The sequence below is a fragment of the Schistocerca serialis genome, chromosome 3, assembly GCF_023864345.2.
Source record: "Schistocerca serialis cubense isolate TAMUIC-IGC-003099 chromosome 3, iqSchSeri2.2, whole genome shotgun sequence".
Classification (NCBI taxonomy): domain Eukaryota; kingdom Metazoa; phylum Arthropoda; class Insecta; order Orthoptera; family Acrididae; genus Schistocerca; species Schistocerca serialis.
In genome coordinates this window covers 914591348-914613284 of record NC_064640.1, presented here as the reverse complement: position 1 = coordinate 914613284, position 21937 = coordinate 914591348, and positions in this window count along the sequence as shown.

Genomic DNA, 21937 nt, shown 5'->3' with positions numbered 1-21937 from the left:
GACTGGAGATCAATTTGAAGTGGAACTCATCGCTAAAGACAATTCTTCTCCGGTGAATGAGATTCGACTCCCCAGACAGCGTTTTGATACAAACCTGTCACGCACTACACAGCCCAACAATCAGGAGTGATGGTCTAGGGTGCAATTTCTTTTCATAGGATCGCATTTGATGTCATCGGCGGTACCCTTACAACACTACGCCCCGTTTGTTGCCCTTCATAGCAAGCCATCCTAGGCTTATATCAATAAGATAATTCCCACCCGCACACGGCGAGAGTTTCCACTACTTGTCTTCGCGCTTTCCAAATCCTACCGTTGCCAGCAAGACCGCCGGATATCTCCCCAGTCGACAACGTTTGGAGCATTATGGACACGGTCCTCCTACCAACCCGAGATTTCGACGATTTAGCAAGTCAGTTGGACGGAATTTGGCACGATATCCGTCAAGAGGACAGCCACCAACTCTATCATTCAATGCCAAGCCGAATAACAACTTGCGTAGCGGCCAGCGGTGGACCAACGCGTTACTGAATTGCTCAATTTGTGTTATTCTTACCCTTGAATAAATCGTCATTTGTTTTTCTGTATATGTACATCACATCTACCGATTTCCGCCCCATTCGGATAACTCCTTCGTGGTGCGCTGTTTCTTTTGTAGTCTTAGAGTGTATTTGTAATGTTTTATAGCTGTTTTGCAATGTTTTATAGCTGTTTATCCGGTAAGCTCTAGTAAAGACGCATCTAACTATTATTTATGTGGCAACGACACTTAACTTTTGGAGATGCAACGGAAAACAAACTCTTGAGATTAAGAAGGAAATGATTAGATAGTATTATAAAAAAGGCAAGTGAAAGGGTGGTACACAGACTGTGAACCCTTAGCGTACATGGAGATCAGATTTGATAATAGCTTGTTACGTTAGAAAACCCCGCATTTAAAAAAAATACACTGAAGCTCAGTAATCAAATCGAAATTCAGATAAAGTACAAAGAAAATGGATCACATTACAGGATACTTAAAATAATGATGTCAAATAATCGAAGAGCATTGCTACTGAATAAGAGGGGAGTTTAGTATCTAGTACGACCATGGATGGAAATAGAATTCCGGTCCACATGAGCACAAGACTCAGTCCCTTCCACTAAGAACTAGGTTCTGTTTTCAGTCACAATGCCAAGGAACATTAAAAAAAATTTGTGTGTAACTGTGACATCGATAAATAAGTTCGTCCTACATGAATGCATCTGATTAGATTTGCAACGTGTTGCTTACGCCAATAGCATGTAGCGGTTTCACCAACAGATTTGCATCAACATGAAGTCAACACCAACCTACAACCATGTGGCCGAGAAGAACCAAAACAGACACAAGAGTAATTGGACCACACCACGCTGAGTTCCAAGCGAATTCTCACGGCGTGCGTCTGATTGGCCGCTACAAACCAAAGAGCCTTCCATGAGGCAAGCCACGGGCCCGATTAGGCCAAAGAGCTATGCAAGACGCTGCACCATCCATACCAGCATATCTACGCGCGTGCCTTTTTCGATAACACAGGATACTATAGTGTTAATGTAACAACGAACCTGCAAAAGCGAAACGTAATTACATTTCAATGATTACTCCCAAATAACCTACAAATTTAGTCATGTATTCTTCCTACTGCACTGAATGAACAAATTAAGTAGAATTTCGTTATTTAACCCACCTGAATTGCCGCGTTTGTTAATACGCCGCTTCCGGGATTCAGGGAGTTGTGCTGGCCCCGGATCGAATTCGCCCGGTGGATTAACGACGAGGGCCTGTGTACCAGCCAGCGTGGATGTGGTTTTCAGGCGGTTTTCCACATCCAACTAGCTGAATACTGGGCTGGTACATTTCCCACATCAGTTATACCCACATCCCGCCTCAGTTACACGATTCGCAAACATTTAGAAACGTTCTCACACTTTCGAATCGGATAATACAAGACACAGACAATGTCTGGAGCCGCGCGACCGCAACGGTCGCAGGTTAAAATCCTGCCTCGGGCATGGATGTGTGTGATGTCCTTAGGTTAGTTAGGTTTAAGTAGTTCTAAGTTCTAGGGGACTGATGACCTCAGAAGTTAAGTCCCATAGTGCTCAGAGCCATTTGAACAATTTTTTGAACACAGACAAGTGGGATACACCTATTCCGCCCCAGGGGGAAAGGGAAGGTGGCAGGAAGGGCATCTGGCCACCCTTTACCAGTCTCATTGCCAAATCCAAATTAAGACGCCGACGCCGTGAAGATGAGGGAAAAAGAAGTGGAATTTATTATTTTCTATTCTTCCTGGCATTCCAATTTCAATGGCTAGCAATGTCGCAAGGCAAATGCATAGTAGATGACCCAAGGAAGTCCTTTTCCGGAAACTAATAAAAAGGAAAGGGTTCGAGAGGACGACGTAATCGACGGGCAGGGAGATGTTATTACAAACCATGCAGACAGCAACATGAATGTGCCGAGCTCAAGACTGTAATACGTGGAGACGTTTGGATGAGGTGTTTATTCGACAGTGGGTATTAAATGCCATACGCGATGATGATTATCCATTAAATGAAAACGGTTGCTTTCCAAAATGCAGTGTATTGGCTCGGTCTCAACAATCATTCATGTGCTCCGCATGTCATTTGTTATTACACATGGGAAAGTTAGTTTGTAGTGCATCAGTTGCTGTCTTACGTATTCGGTAACCCAACGAATGAGACTTCCGTCTGAACGTCTGAAATACACTGATCAGCCAGAACATTATGACCACCTGCCTAATAGCCGGTATGTTCACCTTGACACCTCGGGCACGGATAATAGCGGCGACGCGTCGTAGCATAGAGCAATGAGGCCTTAGCAGTTCGCTCGAGGGAGATTGCATCACATCTGCACACAAAGTCACCTAACTTCCGTAAATTCCGGGGAGGGGGGCGAAAAGCTCTGACGCCACATTCAACCACATCTCAGATGTGTTCGATCTGGCTCAGATCTGGCGAGGTGGGGGGCAGCACATCAATTGGAACTCGCCACGGTGTTCCCCAAACCAATCCATCACACTCCTCGCCTTGTGATATGGCCCATTATCTTGTTGAAAAATACCACTGCCCTTGGGAAACACGATAGTCATGAAGGAATGTTTGTAATCTGCAACCAGTGTACGGTACTCCTTGGCCGTCATGGTACATTGCACGAGCTCCATTGGACCCATGGATGCCCACATGAATGTTCCCCAGAGCATAATGGGGCCGCTGCCAGCTTCTCTCCGTTCCACAGAATAGGTGTCAAGGAGCTGTTCCCCTGGAAGACGACGGATTCGCGCCGTCCCATCGGCATGATGAAGAAGGTATCGGGATTCATCAGACCATGCAACGCTCTGCCACTGCGCCAAAGTCCAGTGTCGATGGTCTTGTGCCCATTACAGTCGTAGTTGCCGATGTCGTGGTCTTAACATTGGTACATGCATGGGCCGTTGGCTGCGTAAGCCCATCGTTAGGAACGTTTGGTGCACCGTGTGTTAAGACACATCTGTAATCTGCCCAGCATTAAAGTCTAATGTCAGTTCTGCCACAGTTCACTGCCTGTCCTGTTCTACCCGTCTGCCCAGCCTACGACGTCCTACATCTGTAATGACGGATGGCCGCCCAAATCCCCGACGTCTGGACGTGGTTTCACCTTGGTTACACCACGTGTTGAAGACACTCACCAACACCCGACAAGTCATGCAGTTTCCGACATGCTCGCGCCGAGCCTCCGGGCGATGGACAGTCTCCTCCAGTCAATGTTAGATAGATCGAGCACCTTCCCCATTCTATACACGGGCAGCACGCTCACTGATACTGTATGGACCGTGCGTGTGTCTGACTAGCAGTCGTTCACCGCCAGGTGACGCTGCTGTCGCATGGACGGGCTTATATCGATAGCAGGTCATAATGTTCTGGTTCAGCATTGTAGGTCGTTGGATCGTTCTAGCTCTGGCGACTTGAATCGTAAGCTACGAGGCTCTTCAGTTTATTGATAAAACAGTCTTCAATGTAAAGACAGCAGGCTAGTTTCGTTTGTGTTAACTTATAGAATATTCGGGAGTACGACGGTTCAATCCCGCCTCCGGCCATCCTGATTTAAGTTTTCCGTGATTTCCCTAAATCGTTTCATGCAAATACCGGGATGGTTCCTTTGAAAGGGCACGACCGATTTCCTTCCCAATCCTTCCCTAACCCGAGCTTGCGCTCCGTCTCTAATGACCTCGTTGTCGACGGGACGTTAAACACTAACCACCACCACCACCACCACTTATAGAAGTACATCAAGTATGTAACACGAAACACGTATCGGGTTCCAAATGATCAGTTACCATTAAAGACATCTCCATTCTTAAACTTCACATGATACAATCAGCTAGCCACACAATCCCTGGCTTAGATCTCAATAACCACATTTATTGCCAGAAAATTCTATCACAATATACACTATGTGATCAAAAGCATCCTGACACACCCAAAAACGTACGTTTTTCACATTAGGTGCATTGTGATGTCACCTACTGCCAGGTACTCCATATCAGTGACCTCAGTAGTCATTAGACGTCGTGAGAGAGCAGAATGGGGCGCTCCGCGGAACTAACAGACTTCGAACATGGTCAGGTCACTTGTGTCATACGTCTGTACGCGAAATTTCCACACTCATAAACATCCCTAGGTCCACTGTCTCCGATGTGATAGTGAAGTGGAGACGTGAAGGGACACGTACTGCACAAAAGCGTCCAGACCAACCTCGACTGTTGACTGACAGAGACCGCCGACAGTTGAAGAGAGTCGCTGTATAATAGCCAGATATCTATCCAGACCATCACACAGGAATTACAAATTGCTTCAGGATCCACTGCAAGTACTATGACAGTTAGGCGGGAGGTGAAAAGACTTGGATTTTGATGGTCGAGCATCTGCTCATAAGCCACACATCATTCCGGTCAATGCCAAACGACGCATCGCTTGGTGTAAAGTACGTAAACATTGGATTATTGAACAGAAACGTTGTGTGGAGTGACGAATCACGGTACACAATGTGGCGATCCCTTGGCAGGGTGTGGGTATAGCGAATGTCCGGTGAACATCATCTGACAGCGTGTGTAGTGCCAACAGTAAAATTCAGAGGCGGTGGTGTTATGGTGGGGTCGTGTTTTCCGTGGAGGGGGCTTGCACCCCTTGTTGTTTTGTGTGGCGCTATCACTTCACAGGCGTACATTGATGTTTTAAGCACCATCTTGCGTCCCACTGTTGAAGAGCATTTCGGGGATGGCGATTGCATATTTCAACACGATCGAGCACCTGTTCATAATGCATGGCCTGTGGCGGCGTGGTTACACGACAATACCATCCCTATAATGGACTGGTCTGCACAGAGTCCTAACCTGAATCCTGTAGAACAACTTTGGGATGTTTTGGAACGCCAACTTCGTGCCAGGCCTCACTGACGGACATCGATACCTCTCCTCAGTGCAGCACTCCATGAAGAATGGGCTGTCATTCCCCAAGAAACCTTCCAGCACCTGATTGAACGTATGCCTGCGAGAGTGGAAGCTGTTATCAAGGCTAAGGGTGGGCCAACACCATACTGAATTCCAGAATTACCGATGGAGGGTGCCACGAACTGGTAAGTCATTTTCAAACAGGTGTCCGGATACTTTTGATCACATAGTGTAACTATCATTTGATGTGTTGGCAAATGTGCCAACACCTTGTAGATAGAGGAGGCCGAAATGCACGCTATCTAACGCAGACGGGCGTGAATTCTGGAACAGGATAAGTAGTGAATGCTAATAAGAAAAGTATGCAGCTCCTCGAATACTTAACTTTTATTCCTTCACGTGAATACAGCATTCTTGATGAGACATTTCATACTATAACTATCAAACTATGTAAGGCTAAGGGTGCCTTGCTAGGTCGTAGCCATGGACTTAGCTGAAGGCTATTCTAACTGTCTCTCGGCAAATGAGAGAAAGGCTTCGTCAGTGTAGTCGCTAGCAAAGTCGTCGTACAACTGGGGCGAGTGCTAGTCCGTATCTAGAGACCTGCCTTGTGGTGGCGCTCGGTCTGCGATCACACAGTGGCGACACGCGGGTCCGACATGTACTAAATGGACCGCGGCCGATTTAAGCTACCACCTAGCAAGTGTGGTGTCTGGCGGTGACACCACATCATCATGCCTTATTTTGTTTTTCTTGTTACATTCAAACAATTGGTATATTTTAATGTTGTTAATTTTCTTTCGTTGCTGTCTCTGAGACTATCCATCCTGTAAATTATCATTTATTACTGTAATTTAATAGATTACTGAGCCAAAAAATTATGACCACCTGGTTAATAGTGTGGTGGTCCATCTTTGGGACGCAATACAGCAGCGATTCTGTGTGCCATTACTTCTACTACCTCTTGTTGGGTTTCCAGAGGTAGCGGCACGAGGTATCTAAGCATAGATCACTCAACTCCCGTATATTATGGGCTGGTGGTTTGTGGGCTCGTAGCTGGCTCTGATGTGTTCTAACGGGTTCAGATCAGACGAATTTGGTGGCCATGACGTGAGTGTGAGTTCACTGTCACGCTCCTCAGGCCACTGTAGTGCGATTCTGGCCTTATGACACGGGGTGTTATCCTGCTGGAAGATGCCGCCGCAGCCAGTGAAGACATACAGGTAGTTTGCAATAATTTTCATGTAGTCGACAGCTGTCATGGTGCCTTCGATTACTATCACAAGTCTCCAATAGCATACTACTATGCCTACTGGTGGCTACATGTTTCGACCAGCACTTCTCTTGGACGATTTCGTACTTGGATACAATCATCAGCCTTGTGTAACAAGTAACGTGATTCATCCGACCGAGTGAATTGTTACCGTAGATTCACGGCCCAATCTTGATGATCTCTTGCCCATTAAAATGGTAATTGACGATGTTGTTGTAAATAGTCTTCACGAGTTTGCCGCCAGATCATGTTGTGCAAATTCCACAATATTTCCTCGGAGCAACTGTCCGACATCTTTCTAGTGACGAATCTAGCCGCAGATGGGAAGGTTCACTGGCATAAGCACCTTTGACGAAGACTGTGTTCGATTACTATCACAGATCCCCAATAGCATACTACTATCCATACTGGTGGGTACATTTTTCGATCAGCATTTCTCTTGGACAATGGCGTACTTGGATACGACCATCAGCCTTGTGTAATGGCTGCGAGAGTGGAACCTGTCATCAAGGCTAAGGGTGGGCCAACATCACACTGAATTCCGGTACTACCGATGGAGGGCGCCACGAACTGGTAAGTCATTTTCAACCAGGTATCCGGATACTTTTGATCACATAGTGTAAGAATCATTATGCCTTATTTTGTTTTTATTGTTACATTCAACAATTGGTATATTTTAATGTGCTTAATAGCTGTCATAATACTTGCAGTGGATCCTGATGCAATTTGGAATTCCTGTATGATGGCCCGGATAGATGTCTGCCTATTACACATTACAACCCTCTTCAACTGTCGGCGGTCTCTCTCAGTCAACAGACGAGGTCGGTCTGTACGCTTTTGTGATGTACGTGTCCCTTCACGTCTCCACTTCACTATCACATCGGAAACAGTGGACCTAACCTTGGTGGGCATGACGTCAGTGTGCGTTCACTGTCACGCTCCTCAGATCGCTGTAGTACGATTCTGACCTTACGAGACGGGCTGTTATCCTGCTGGAAGATGTCGCTGCAGTCAGTGAAGACACACAGATAGTTTGCAATAATTTTCATGTAGTCCACAGCCGTCATGGTGCCTTCGATTACTATCACAGGTCCCCAATAGCATACTACTATCCCTACTGGTGGGGTACATGTTTCGATCAGCATTTCTCTTGGACAATGGCGTACTTGGATACGACCATCTGGCGCCCAGTAGTGGCTCAGATGTTTTCTAGCGGGTTCAGGTCAGACGAATTTGGTGGCCATGACGTCAGTGTGAGTTCCCTGTCACGCTCCTCGGATCACTGTAGTACGATTCTGACCTTATGAGACGGGCTGTTATCCTGCTGGAAGATGCCGCCGTAGTCAGTGAAGACATACAGGTAGTTTGCAAGGCTGATGGTCGTATCAAAGTACGCCATTGTCCAAGATAAATGCTGATCGAAACATGTACCCACCAGTAGGGATAGTAGTATGCTATTGGGGACCTGTGAAAGGAACCTGAGCTAGAACGATCCAACGACCTACAATGATCAACCAGAACGTTATGACCTGCTATCGATATAAACCCGTCCAGGCGATAGCAGCGTCACCTGGCGATGAATGACTGCTAGTCAGACACTATACTCCGAGGAAATATTATGGAATTTGCACAACGTGATCCGGCGGCAAACCCATGAAGACTATTTACAACACATCCGCCGGGAAAGCTTGAAGGGTCACACGACGATGCTGTTGTTTTAACATGGGAACAAGTATGGGTCGACTGCTGTATTTTCAACAACGTGCGCTGAACGGTGTACTTCGAAACACTTATGCCTGTACCAGGATTGTACTCTGGAGCCAGATCTGCTATAGACCACGGTCTATCCTGCTTTACAGAGGGGGTATGCCGCCGACCTCCACATTCTGTCATCTGGCGCGGACGTCCAACACTGTCGCGTACTCGTGGTTTCACCGTTCTTGAACCACTTTCCAAAGATGCTCACGACAGTAGTATACGAACAAGAGACCGGTTTCGCTGTATCCGAGACAATCGTTCGCAGTTGCCGCGCCTTAAAAGCCTAACCTTCGTCAAAGGTGCTTATGTCAGTGAACCTTCCCATCTGCAGCTCGATTCGTCACTGGAAAGATTCCTCATTTGTCTTTGTTCCGCTCACATACTTTCCTAACCCCGTGACATGCCCGCAACGCCACCAAGCGGTATCGCAGTGGGCAGTGGTCATTATGTTTCGGCCTATCAAATGTGTGTTAGGTTTGATCCATAACAAGAGTGAAGTGCGCTCAATTTCACTGTTCTCACCTAATGTCTGTACGAAAGATTTTATGTATATAGATAACATGTTTGACTTGCTATACACTATCGTTCCGCTTTGCACGCCAGTCAGTTGTATCCTGACGATGGCCCAGTAATGTAAAAATCGATCAGAAATAAACAAATCTACATCCACGTAGCATCGATACTCCGTAGTCCACCGTACGGTGCGTGGCGGAGGGTACTGCGTTCCACTACTAGTTATTTCCTTTCCTGTTCCACTCTCAAATAGGACAAGGGAAAAACGAATTTCTATATGCCTCCGTATGAGACCTAATTTCTCGTATCTTACCTTCGTAATCTTTATGCACAAAGAATGCTGGAGGCAGTAGAATCGTTCTGCAGTCAGCTTCAAACGCCGGTTCCCTAAATTTTCTTAATCGTGTTCCTCGAAAAGAATGTCGCCTTTCCTGTAATGATTCCCACTTGTGTTCCCGAAGCATCTCCGTAACACTTGCGTGTTGTTCGAACCTGCCATTAACAAATCTAGTTGCTCTCCTCTCAGTTGATTCGATGTCCCTTTAATTCGACCAGGTACGGATCCCAAACAATCGAGCAGTACTCAAGAATAGGTCACACTAGCGTCCTATATGCGATCTCCTTTACAGATAAACTACACTTCCTTAGAATTCTCCCAATAAACCGAAGTCGATCATTCGCCTTCCGTACCACAGTTCTCACATACTCGTTCCATTTCAAAACCATTGCAACGTTACGCCCAGATATTTAAACGACGTAACTGCGTCAAAAAGGACACTACTAACGCTGTATCCGAACATTACAGGATTGTTTTTCCTACTTATCCGCATTTTTCTGCATTAAAGCTAGCTGCCATTTATCACGCAAACTAGGATTTTTGTCTAACAAACGTTAGTAGAACAAAAACGAAGGTTTTCAAACTTTAAATTTTTCTACCAAGAAGTGACGAAAGAATCCATAAAAAGGATGGAGCTGTCATAATGATTGAGACGCTGAACTCGTATTTGGAAAGAGCGAGCTACACATTTCCATACTGTCATCATGGTTTACGATTATCGCTGTTTTCGTAAATCCCTAAATCAAAAGCTGAGATGTTTTCTTGAAGTCCATGGTTCGAATTTTTTATCCTCAGTCTCATGACCGCATTGTCGGTAGGACGCTACATTCTAACGTTCCTCACACGAGTTATGCCGAGATATAATTGGCGAAGAGAATTAAGGGAAGGATGCCAATCTTTAATCACCAAACATTAAAGAGGACCACAAAGCGCAATCACCATTTCAAAAACCGATTTTGAAGTTCCAGTCTTCAACTTGAGAAACTTGATGGTAATATCAGCCGCACCATATTTATGAGGCATAGAATCGTCACCAGTTCAAATGGTTCAAATGGCTCTGAGCACTATGCGACTTAACTTCTAAGGTCATCAGTCGCCTAGAACTTAGAACTAATTAAAGCTAACTAACCTAAGGACATCACACACATCCATGCCCGAGGCAGGATTCGATTCTTCACCAGTGCCTGACCGAGGTCGACCATGTGGTTCTATTAGCCACACGAGAGGCGTTCAATAAGTAATACGATACATTTTTTTCTGGATTCAAGATGATTTTATTCAGGAGTCCAATGCACCATATTATTCAGCGCTCTTTTGGCAGGAAAATCCTATTTTTCAGCATAATTTCTGTTCAGTCAGACGGCCTTACGCCAAGTTTCTGGAAGGGCCTATATGCCCACATGGTACCACTCTTATGATCGACGTCGTTGCCAACGTCTTACAGCATCGATAATCTCCCCATCACCAGCGTATCACTTCATGTGGAATGCATCCTTCATTGGGCCAAATAGATGGAAGTCGGAAGGTGCGAGATGCGAGTTGTAGGGTGGATGAGGGAGAAAAGTTCAATGAAGTTCTTTGAGCTCCTCTTGGATGCGCAGTCTTATGTGTAGGCTTGCGTTGTCATGGAGAAATCCGATCTCATTTCTGTGGCGAGAGATGGGACAGGTTTATGCGACATTGTTGACAGATGACTCGTCCAAAAGCTCGCCGTACTTTTGTTCACTGCCAAGCGTATGAATATCGGCGATGTCTGGTTCTCCCCCAGAAGAAACTCAGTGACAACTTCCTGCTTGGAGCGCACTCCGTTTACAGACGCCATTTTGAGGTCTATGTATAGCGCAGCCACCTTTCGGAACTTCACGAAGCTATAGCGGCTCGAGCGGAAATATGCCACAATGTCCCTCAATAAATTCCGCATTTTTCAACCAGAGCTGGTCGAGGAAAAAAATTGCTGCATTTCTTTTTTGACGGCCCTCATACTATAGTTTGCGTTAGTATAGGCAGACGCCCAAGGAAACTTATAATCCGAATTGTCTATTTCATGTCATTAAACACTTAAGTTCACCGAAAAAAAATTAGTCACTGACTTAAACGAGCTTTTGAGCGCTGTAGATGGGATAGAACTGATACTAGACGGTCATTTGACCCTGCATGACGCTTGTTGTGCCAATGAAGTGGTGTGTGTTTGCCATACGGTTGTAAGGTTCGACGAGGACACATACATAAAGATAAAAAGAAGTTATCGTGTTTGGACGTGACAGTGGCCACACCGTATATCAAGTTGCCCGATTCGTTAGCGTATCAGCGTGGACTGTCCAGCGTGGCTCCAAGGAACGGAGTAGCTCTCACAGCCATATAACACGAGGTAAAAACAGTGGTCGTAAAAATATCTGGACCGTCAGCGACAAGAGACAAGTGTCCTGCCCTCACAATAACAATCTGTATCAGATCCGACAGGAACTTCTGCCGGCCGCTGTGGCCGAGTGGTTCTAGGCGCTTCAGTCCGGAACCGCACGACTGGTACGTCACAGATTCGAACCCTGCCTCGGACATGGATGTATGTGATGTCCTTAGGTTAGTTAGGTTTAAGTAGTTCTAAGTTCTAGGGGACTGATGACCTCATATGTTAAGTCCCATAGTGGTCAGAGCCATTTAAACGATTTTAGGAACTGCTACTGTCAGTAAATGCACATCCATCCTATTATTCTCCGAGCGTGCGGTGGATATTTTGGAGTCTGGTACCTCGCAAAAGGCTACTGCTCACAGCAACACATAAATATGCATGTTTTCCATTGGGCGTTGGAGAGTAGCTGACTGGAATTGTGTACTGTGGTCCGACGAGTCATGGTTTTGACTGTTTTCAAACTCTGGAAGGCATTGAGTGCTCCAGCGACCTAACTAGGCGTTTAACCTGCAGTGTGTGGAGAGCGTGGTTCAGGCCGGAGATGTGTTGGGAGTGTTTTATGTTCCATAAATTGGGCTCACTGATTCAGGTACCGAGAACTTAAACTGTCAGGATGTTATTTCATTACTCTCGACAAAAAAGTGCTTCTCTTTCTTCTACATCATCAAGACGAGTATTTTGTAGTCACTCCCATCTTCCAAAATGATGACAGTCCTGTTCACAGGGCTGCAAGCATTCGTTCGTGGTTTGATGAACACTCGGGCACCCTACCGCGCCTCGACTGCCCCGCTAAATCACTGGACCTAAAACTACAGAAAACACGATATTGTATTGCCTGTGTTCAAGTTCATGCATGTCCAAAGGGACTTTGTGTGGTGTCACCGCGACACCACACTTGCTAGGTGGTAGCCTTTAAATCGGCCGCGGTCCGTTAGTATACGTCGGACCCGCGTGTCGCCACTGTCAGTGATTGCAGACCGAGCGCCACCACACGGCAGGTCTAGAGAGACTTACTAGCACTCGCCCCAGTTGTACAGCCGACTTCGCTAGCGATGCTACACTGACAAATACGCTCTCATTTGCCGAGACGATAGTTAGCATAGCCTTCAGCTACGTCATTTGCTACGACCGAGCAAGGCGCCATTACCAGTTAATATTGAAATTATAAAAGATGTACCATCAAGAGCGATGTTCCCCAATTATGGATTAAAGTTAAGTATTCCAAGATCTTCGTACTTTATTTGCAATTCTCAAGACATTGTCCTGTTCCAGACCTCACGCCAATCTACGTGAGCTTAAAAGCGTGCATTTCGGCCTCCTCTAGCAACACGGTGTTGGCTCTTCTGCCAACACTTCACTTTGTATCGTAATTCAGAATAACACAGGCACTGCAATATTGTTACTTGGCAAGCGACTTTCAAGAAAAATGCCTCACTCGTGATGGAATATACATAATGGATATACGAGTACAGGTTGTAGAAACATAGTTGACGAGGAATGGAAGTATGCGTCTCTCCGTGAGTCGTGTATGGGTAGCCAAATGGCAAGGCGACCGTCCGCGATAAGTGGGAAATCCGGGTTCGAGTCCCTGTCCGGAACAAATTTTCATTGTCGTCACTCTACTCTACAGGTGATGGTTGTCCATATTCGCAATTTAGAATGTATTTAAATCTATAGTGAAATTGTGGGACTTTTTGAAACACGAGGAGAAACGCGGAAATCAGCAACCCAGCAGTTCAGTAGCTCAAAAGGAACTAACCACGAAGCCGATTTCAGGCGATTACCATGGCTAAAGATGGTGTCACATGGTATTCGCCTAATGTCTTCTGAGGGAAAATAATTTCTTGTCTGGTCTGCTTAGGTAGCATTGTTATAATATGCAAGGGGAATCTACGATTTTTTTCTTTGTTTAAGGACAAATCTCGAAATTGATTATCGCGTTATGAGGACAGTTAAGCTCACCAAATCAATCCTATGATCTAAATATTCCCTTTTAATCATACCGCAATTCAGTACGAGAATGCTTCTAGCTATATTCAATTTGTTTGACAAATCTGAAGTTTAAATTGAACACTACAACTAACTCTTGCAACCAGGAAACTTGGACACATCCATCATTTACTGTCTCTCTTAGAGCTGAGAATCTGTTACATATCCCCTTCCCCAACACCAGTGACGAAACTAACAATAATACTGTACGAGGAACAGCGAAAGATTTCTCAGTAAACAAGGTACTATTTGTCATAAATTGTTCTTACCTTTTAGCGGCGCATAAGTGACTATGAACATTATTGTGCTAAACGGAAACTGTGCACTGGATCGAGATTCGAACCCAGATATCTGTCATTAGGTGCCAGTGTAGCTCAGACCGACACAGAGCGTTAGCTTACCGTTAACTCCTTTCCATGCCATGTCCAACCTGCACAGACTCTGCTACGATGCTGAAGAAATAGTGACCTCGAGAGGAAGGCTGTAATAAAGAGTTCGACTTAACCATAGCCTCAGCGGTGCTTCGAGAATGACTTATTCCAAATTTGTAGGAGAACACAGTGTGAATAACAAGTGATGCTGATTAAAACTCTGTGTAAGCACATGGTTTACGATTTACGAACGCATCAGACAGTCCAATTAGAAGTAACTATGTTCTATGTAAATTAAATCTTAATAACATGGAAGACAGCATTAGGTGTAATATCAAACGTTTTTAAGAGAATGAAGTATTGTGTGTGGAAAATGTGTACTACTGTTCTGCCAGAGCTTGACAGAATATCACCAACCTGAAAATATAGGCAACAAGGAGCTAATGTAAAGAGAGTAAAGTTCTACATCTCACGAAACATAAAACGCAGTAACCTTTAACTGTTGTTGTTGTTGCTGTGGTCTTCAGTCCAGAGACTGGTTTGATGCAGGTCTACATGCTACTCTATCCTGTGCAAGCTTCTTCATCTCCCAGTACGTACTGCAACCTATATCCTTCTGAATCTGTTTAGTGTATTCATCTCTCGGTCTCCCTCTACGATTTTTACCCCCCCACGCTGCCCTCCAATACTAAATAGGTGATCCCTTGATGCCTCAGAATATGCCCTACCAGCCGATCCCTTCTTCTAGTCAAGCTGTGCCACAAATTTCTCTTCTTTCCTATTCTATTCAATACCTCCTCATTAGCTATGTGATCTACCCATCTAATCTTCAGCATTCTTCTGTAACACCACATTTCGAAAGCTTCTATTCTCTTTTTGTCTAAACTATTTATCGTCCACGTTTCACTTCGATACATGGCTACACTCCATACAAATACTTTTATAAACGACATCCTGACACTTAAATCTATACTCGATGTTAACAAATTTCTCTTCTTCAGAAACACTTTCCTTGCCATTGCCAGTCTACATTTGACATCCTCTCTACTTCGACCATCATCAGTTATTTTGCTCCCCAAATAGCAAAACTCCTTTACTACTTTAAGTGTCTCATTTCCTAATCTAATCCCCTCAGCATCACCCGACTTAATTCGGCTACATTCCATTATCCTCGTTTTGCTTTTGTTGATGTTCATCTTATATCCTCCTTTCAAGACACTGTCCATTCTGTTCAACTACTCTTCCAAGTCCTTTGCTGTCTCTAACAGAATTACAATGTCATCGGCGAACCTCAAAGTTTTATTTCTTCTCCATGGATTTTAATACCTACCCCGAATTTTTCTTTTGTTTCCTTTACTGCATGCTCAATATACAGATTGAATAACATCGGGGATAGGCTACAGCTCTGTCTCACTCCCTTCCCAACCACTGCTTCCCCTTCATGTCCCTCGACTCTTATAACTGCCATCTGCTTTCTGTACTAATTGTAAATAGCCTCTCGCTCCCTGTATTTTACCCCTGTCACCCTCAGAATTTGAATGAGAGTATTCCAGTCAACACTGTCAAAAGCTTTCTCTAAGTCTACAAATGCTAGAAACGTAGGTTTGTCTATCCTTAATCTATTTTCTAAGGTAAGTCGTAGGGTCAGTATTGCCTCACGTGTTCCAATATTTCTACGGAATCCAAACTGATCTTCCCCGAGGTCAGCTTCTACAAGTTTTTCCATTCGTCTGTAAAGAATTCGCGTTAGTATTTTGCATCCGTGACTTATTAAACTGATTGTTCGGTAATTTTCACATCTGTCAACACCTGCTTTCTTTGAGATTGGAATTATTATATTCTTCTTGAAGTCTGAGGGTATTTCGCCTGTCTCATGCATCTTGCTCGCCAGATGGTAGAGTTTTGTCAGGATTGGCTCTCCCAAAGCCGTCGGTAGTTCTAATGGAATGTTGTCTACTCCCGGGGCCTTGTTTCGACTCAGGTCTTTCAGTGCTCTGTCAAACTGCTCGCGCAGTATCGTATCTCCCATTTCATATTCATCTGCACCCTCTTCCACTTCCATAATATTGTCCTCAAGTACATCGTCCTTGTATAGACCCTCTATATACTCCTTCCACCTTTCTGCTTTCCGTTCTTTGCTTAGAACTGGGTTTCCATATGAGCTCTTGATATTCATACAAGTGGTTCTCTTTTCTCCAAAGGTCTCTTTAATTTTCCTGTAGGCAGTATCTACCTTACCCCTAGTGATATGTGACTCTACATCCTTACATTTGTCTTCTAGCCATCCCTGCTTAGTCATTTTGCACTTCCTGTCGATCTCATTTTTGAGACTTTTGTATTCCTTTTTGCCTGCTTCATTTACTGCATTTTTGTATTTTCTACTTTCATCAATTAAATTCATTATCTCTTCTGTTACCCAAGGATTTCTATTAAACCTCGTCTTTTTACCTACTTGATCCTCTGCTACCTTCACTATTTCGTCTCTCAAAGCTACCCATTCTTCTACTGTAGTTCTTTCCCCCATTCCTGTCAATCGTTTCCTAATGCTCTCCCTGAAGCTCTCTACAACCTCTGGTCCTTTCAGTTTATCCAGATCCCATCTCCTCAATTTCCCACCTTTTTGCAGTTTCTTCAGTTTTAATCTACAGTTCATAACCAATAGATTGTGGTCAGAGTCCACATCTGCCCCTGGAAACATCTTACAATTTAAAACCTGGTTCCTGAATCTCTGCCTTACCATTATATAATCTGCCTGATACCTTCCAGTATCTCCAGGCTTCTTCCACGTGTACAACCTTCTTTCATGATTCTTTAACCAAGTGTTAGCTATGATTAATTTATGCTCTGTGCAAAATACTACCAGGCGGCTTCCTCTTTCATTCCTTACTCACATTCCGTATTCACCTCCTACGTTTCCTTCTCTTTCTTTTCCTACTGTCGAGTTCCAGTTACCCATGACTATAAAATTTTCGTCTCCCTGCACTATCTGAATAATTTCTTTTATCTCATCATACATTTCATCAATCTCTTCATCATCTATGTGATTAATAATTAACTGCTGTAGTCAATCGAAACATACAGTTATCTGGGAGTAACGACACGTGGTAATATGAAGTAAAACATTCAGGTAGGTTTAGTTGTTGATTGGGCAAAGAAAGGCACCGATTTATTGGTTAGACACTAGAAAAATACCGTTTTCTCCTCACGATAAACGTCAGTTTCATGGATGGAGGAGTTAGTGTCCGTGATCTTTCAGTGAATTGCGTAAAAATTATTCTTGTCTATTTCAACTATTAACGTCTTGAGTTTCTGTGGACAGGCTTACTGGACTTTGACCAAGCAAACGTCGAAAAACATTTAATAATGAGAGTAAAATGTCTCTGGTACCTCCAGCTCTTTTTGACTGACTTTGAACCATGGCGATATTACGTGCGGCTATTGATCTTGAATGTAATACGTAATATGGAGCGTCACAAGCCACACTCCTGTTTCCATGACGTCACCATGACGGGAAATTAAGAAAATGGAAGATAGCGTAAATTGAAGCCATGTTCAAAAGTATCCAAACCACTCGAATTATTTTTCAAAAATATGCGAAGATATTAACAATACTGCAGTATTTCCACACCTGTATTTTAATTACCAAAAATTTATGTAACCTTCACTCGAATGATGTAAATTGGCCCCATTCAGCAAAAATACTGCCTCATCATTAAATTCATCTCTCTCTGTCTCTCTCTCTGTCCCTCTCTCTCCCTCTGTCTCTGTATCTCCATCTCTTTCAGTTTTACACAACACAAAAATTGTTTACGTCAGTACTTTACTGCCTCATCAATACATTTCATCTCTCTCTCTCTCTCTCTCTCTCTCTCTCTCTCTCTCTCTCTCTCTCTCTCTCTCTCTCTCTCCGTATTATACTTCCCTAAAAATATTCATCTGAAGTGCTGTACTGCCTCATCAGTAAATTTCATCCCTCTCTGTAACGGTTGCTTGCATGAGGCATCAAATTACCGAGAAACCAAAAAATCACTCTAAATATAAATTTTACAATAAAAAAATTACATTAAAAAAGTTGATGCATACTTGGTTGACTGCACATAGTTAAAGCAAATGTCAGTCGGGTACATTTACATACACTATTCAGTATAGCCTATTATATGCACTGCTGCTATGATGAAGGATATTCAGAGTTTAAATTGTACAGATGGAGTAATTGTATGAAATGGTTCGCTGAACAGCTGTATGTAGCTGGTGAGACTGTGGATGGGTTTTTATTGTAACGCCTGATTAATGTTTCTTCCAATGTTCACTCGATTGATGTAATATCGTCAGTAGCACCATCGTCGTCCTAAACCTCTGTGAGATCTAGAACTGTCAAAGAAAGAACAAAATAGCTTGTCTGTCCTCTGCTAGGGCAGTGGTGGATACAGAAAAACCTCAAGGAGGGGGCGCTAAACATACAAAAATGTTACACACCACTTAACCTAAATTATCCTGAGGACAAACACACACACCCATGCCCGAGGGAGGACTCGAATCTCCACCGGGACCAGCCGCGCTAAAGATATCTTGAGCTATCTTTACTTTCAACGTAATAAAAAATAATCAAGTCACATGCAAAGTTTAAGGAAGTTTTATTTAAACTGGTTATACATATACACAAGACAATATCATCTTATGATGTAAAAAAGTTACAATTGTGGTTCTCTTCGTTAAATGATGAATTCTATGCGCCTATTCTTCCTGGCAAATTGGTTAATTCATCGTCAATAGGACAATCCATGCCAGGGTGAGTGTTCAACAGAGCTAAGCCATTAAGTCGATCCTCCTTCACTGTCGACCTCAGCCATGTCTTCGTACACCGCAATATTGAAAAACTTCTTTCTACTGTAGCAATACATGCAGGTAGACAAGCAAATACACTCCTGGAAATGGAAAAAAGAACACATTGACACCGGTGTGTCAGACCCACCATACTTGCTCTGGACACTGCGAGAGGGCTGTACAAGCAATGATCACACGCACGGCACAGCGGACACACCAGGAACCGCGGTGTTGGCCGTCGAATGGCGCTAGCTGCGCAGCATTTGTGCACCGCCACCGTCAGTGTCAGCCAGTTTGCCGTGGCATACGGAGCTCCATCGCAGTCTTTTAACACTGGTAGCATGCCGCGACAGCGTGGACGTGAACCATATGTGCAGTTGACGGACTTTGAGCGAGGGCGTATAGTGGGCATGCGGGAGGCCGGGTGGACGTACCGCCGAATTGCTCAACACGTGGGGCGTGAGGTCTCCACAGTACATCGATGTTGTCGCCAGTGGTCGGCGGAAGGTGCACGTGCCCGTCGACCTGGGACCGGACCGCAGTGACGGACGGATGCACGCCAAGACCGTAGGATCCTACGCAGTGCCGTAGGGGACCGCACCGCCACTTCCCAGCAAATTAGGGACACTGTTGCTCCTGGGGTATCGGCGAGGACCATTCGCAACCGTCTCCATGAAGCTGGGCTACGGTCCCGCACACCGTTAGGCCGTCTTCCGCTCACGCCCCAACATCGTGCAGCCCGCCTCCAGTGGTGTCGCGACAGGCGTGAATGGAGGGACGAATGGAGACGTGTCGTCTTCAGCGATGAGAGTCGCTTCCGCCTTGGTGCCAATGATGGTCGTATGCGTGTTTGGCGCCGTGCAGGTGAGCGCCACAATCAGGACTGCATACGACCAAGGCACACAGGGCCAACACCGGCATCATGGTGTGGGGAGCGATCTCCTACACTGGCCGTACACCACTGGTGATCGTCGAGGGGACACTGAATAGTGCACGGTACATCCAAACCGTCATCGAACCCATCGTTCTACCATTCCTAGACCGGCAAGGGAACTTGCTGTTCCAACAGGACAATGCACGTCCGAATGTATCCCGTGCCACCCAACGTGCTCTAGAAGGTGTAAGTCAACTACCCTGGCCAGCAAGATCTCCGGATCTGTCCCCCATTGAGCATGTTTGGGACTGCATGAAGCGTCGTCTCACGCGGTCTGCACGTCCAGCACGAACGCTGGTCCAACTGAGGCGCCAGGTGGAAATGGCATGGCAAGCCGTTCCACAGGACTACATCCAGCATCTCTACGATCGTCTCCATGGGAGAATAGCAGCCTGCATTGCTGCGAAAGGTGGATATACACTGTACTAGTGCCGACATTGTGCATGCTCTGTTGCCTGTGTCTATGTGCCTGTGGTTCTGTCAGTGTGATCATGTGATGTATCTGACCCCAGGAATGTGTCAATAAAGTTTCCCCTTCCTGGGACAATGAATTCACGGTGTTCTTATTTCAATTTCCAGGAGTGTATTTTGTACAGCATGTGCAAAGTAGGACAGTCAGATCTGGAACAAACAGACAACGCTTACATAACAAAGTCACTGTCATTAAGGGCGTTTATGCTCGTTTGCTTGTATTGAAGAATCTCTCCCCTCAGTCTCTTTTTAATCACGAAGAGTGATTCTTCTTCAAAGAACGGTGGTTCAGTTAAGCACTGATTCAGTTTATGTGCCAGGTCATTACCATCATGTTTCAGTAGTTGTGAGGGAAAAAGTATGTTGCATTTTAAATGATAAATATTTTCTTCAGCAAAACGTTCTCGTGACATGGTCCAGTGTTGGAATGAAAACAGTTCTTTTCCAATATGTCATAGCATCATCATTCTGGTCGCAGATTTTCTACTTGTAAGACGAGGAACACTCATCTCCACGTCTAACTTTTCCATAACTGCCTTCGCCTCTTCAACAATACGAGCAAAGTGGCTATCAGCATTAGCTCTCATGCCGTCGTACATCTTGAGAGTCGAATCTAATTTTGATTTTGTCATCGCGACGTCCAAGCTAGGGCCATGTAAGGTTTTGCTGACTGGATATGTTATGCCATAATGTCACTCACTGTAAACAGAGTGATAATAAACTTGCAATTAGAGAGAGCTCTAAGGAGAATATTGTCTTTGGCAGCCGTTGTTCTATCCCTCCAACACTGCATTTCTTTAAGAACTTTGCAAACTGTTCCGAGATCAGCTGCGAATTGAATAACACCATCAAGTCGCTCAACCCATCTCGTTTGACAATGTGACTGCAGCGAGTGCTTCAGGTGACTGTTCAATGTAGCGAACCGCTTGCTAGACGCTGTTAAGAACGATACTACTTCTTCGATAGTATCAACTTGGTGCAACTGCGAGAGACAGCGAGGTTAAGCTGACGACTTCGACACGGTGCTACTTGCGCGTTAATAGCTTTCTTTTTTATTGTAGCCACAACTCCTTTCAATTCTGACATATTAACTGAGCAATCATCACAGCCGGTACCCACACAGTTCTCCAGTGAAAGAGAAAGGCTTTCCATTCTCGTTAGAATCGTAGTAGCTTATACAGGGTGTTTCAAAAATGACCGGTATATTTGAAACGGCAATCAAAACTAAACGAGCAGCGATAGAAATACACCGTTTGTTGCAATATGCTTGCGACAACAGTACATTTGCAGGCAGACAAACTTTCGAAATTACAGTAGTTACAATTTTCAACAACAGATGGCGCTGCGGTCTGGGAAACTCTATAGTACGGTATTTTCCACATATCCACCATGCGTAGCAATAATATGGCGTAGTCTCTGAATGAAATTACGCGAAACCTTTGACAACGTGTCTGGCGGAATGGCTTCACATGCAGATGAGATGTACTGCTTCAGCTGTTCAATTGTTTCTGGATTCTGGCGGTACACCTGGTCTTTCAAGTGTCCCCACAGAAAGAAGTCACAGGGGTTCATGTCTGGCGAATAGGGAG